This window comes from Amphimedon queenslandica, unplaced genomic scaffold, assembly GCF_000090795.2.
Source record: "Amphimedon queenslandica unplaced genomic scaffold, v1.1 AMPQUscaffold_12737, whole genome shotgun sequence".
NCBI classification, from domain to species: Eukaryota; Metazoa; Porifera; class Demospongiae; order Haplosclerida; family Niphatidae; genus Amphimedon; species Amphimedon queenslandica.
The window spans coordinates 24,295-26,927 of record NW_003547027.1 but is presented as its reverse complement, the minus strand read 5'-3'; positions in this window follow the sequence as shown (position 1 = coordinate 26,927).

Genomic DNA, 2,633 nt, shown 5'->3' with positions numbered 1-2,633 from the left:
CAACAACAACAACAACAAGGAGCTGGTCCACTTTATTCAACACTCAATCAAGACGATGATACTCCTCCTCCTGTCCCTCCTGCCTATAATCCTGAGGGAGTACAGGAATACTCTGTATTGAAGAGAGAGGGAGAGGTCAGTGATTAATGAGGATTGTTTAATGGATCATATAATGTATTATTAATAGAATAAGGGTCAACAGGGTCTGTCTACTGGTGCTACTGGACTATATTCAACCATTAATAAAAACACCAACAACCAGGTATGGATACATGTACATAATCCACTCTTGACATGTATTGGGTTTAATGAACTACATGTACATAATGTATTGGGTTTAATGAACTACATGTACATAATGTATTGGGTTTAATGAACTACATGTACATAATGTATTGGGTTTAATGAACTACATGTACATAATGTATTGGGTTTAATGAACTACATGTACATGTAATAGATGGAACATGGCTTCGAGTGGTTTATCAGATATACACCGAAAGTGATATTCATAATCCCTCGGGCTACGCCCTCGGGATTATGAATATCATTTGAGGTGTATATCTGATAAACCACGAAGAAGCCATGTTCCATATTTTTTGTACTCATAGGAAGGCATAATGATGAATATTTAGGCTTACCTGTCGCCATAAGATTGCTAGAAATCGTCCAGTAGTAGCAAAAATCATTAAAATATTTTTTCAAGCAGTGACGCCATTTTAATAGCCTTGCACGTGGTCAGCTTGTCAGTTTACACAAGGGCAATTCTTAATGATATTCATTGCTTTAGCAGGAAGTTTACATCATACTTTCTCCAATTTGAGACCCACAATAGCCTGATACAAAAGTCTGGGTTATAACCTCAGCTTGATTTTAAGGTTTGAAGGGAGAGACTCTTTCGGGGGACTCTTCCTGATTTTTTACCCGTGGACCTTTCAGGACAGTACTGTCCTGAGCGAAAGGTCAAAGTTCATGGGATCCCCTCTTTCCCTGGTGTATCATATATACACCACTGCCCCGCACTTTCATCTTATGGCTTCCTATGGTACAAAATGTATTGTATAATAGTGAGTGGGCATATCAAAGGCACCACCTGTGGTTACAAATGTGATGTAACACAGCTTTCATTTGTAACACTCCCTGTGGTTTTATTTGTATCACTGTGGGTTGACAGCAAAAATCTCTTAAAATAAAATATAAGAAACAACATTATTGTACAGGTATTATAAGCTGAAAGTCAACTGTCAAAAAAACTTGCAATAAAGTCTGGCCTAGGTCCATTGGCCCACGGGAACGGACAGCGGGTACAAAGTCGGAACAATTGTGAGTCTCCAGAGTGCAGAAAACTTTAGATCGATTCACAGACCAATAATCCATGCAAGTAGAGTTTCCCTGCTTTTCTTCCGCGTGAAATCAATGGTTGACTAAGCGTCAATAATAAATATATATAGATGGCCGGGGAAGGTAAGATCGATACATGGCCGGTCAGCAAGTGCAGGATCTCTGTTCTGGACCTCTTCCAGACATTATAGCCTGAAAATAGTAAGATTATGTCAACCTTAAAGCCTGAATCAGTTGGTAAAAGTACCTTTTTGTGAGCCTCCTGTCCTCCATTGCAACCATTTTACCACGAGGTGTGGTGCTACTGAGCATGCACATTGGCGCGCCTTTGATACACCCACTCATTACTACACAAATATGTTGATAACACCCCCGCTGCGGGATACATTACATTTGTATCCCTAGCGGGGGTGTTATAACGTTTACTTGTATCATAAAAAGGAAAGAAAGAGGGGTAATGGGTAAATTGAGTACATCCTTTTAGCTTTTCATGTAATAAGGTGAAGTTATCCTTATGTAATCTGATGTACCACCTTATAGTAACTAATACACACATACCAGTAGTACATGTAAATACATTAGTATAAGGTATGTACATTAGTATAAGGTATATTAGTACATAAGGTATGTACATTAGTAATTAAGGTATATTAGTACATAAGGTATGTACATTAGTATAAGATATATTAGTACATAAGGTATGTACATTAGTATAAGGTATATTAGTACATAAGGTATGTACATTAGTAATTAAGGTATATTAGTACATAAGGTATGTACATTAGTATAAGATATATTAGTACATAACGTATGTACATTAATATAAGGTATATTAGTACATAAGGTATGTACATTAGTAATTAAGGTATATTAGTACATAAGGTATGTACAATTGAATGAGCTACATAAGTGGTGGATAGAGCTTGTGTCTGCTGGCTCAGATTTTGGCTACAATGTTAACCCATCTAAGTCCTGGCTACTTGTCAAACCCAGTGTCTTGGGCAGAGCTAGATTAATTTTTGGTGACACTTCTATTAATTTAACAACTAATGGATACAAATACCTTGGTAGCCCTATCAGATCTCACAAGTTTGTTCATGATTGTATTCGTACTACAGTCAGTGAATGGGTTATTCAACTTGAGAGTTTATCTTCCATTGCTCAGACCCAGCCTCATGCTGCTTACTCTGTGCTTACACATGGGCTCCTTAATAAATTTACTTATCTATTCAGAACCATGCCAAATGTCTCTGACTTTTTAGCCCCTTTAGAGACTATCATTCACTATAAAT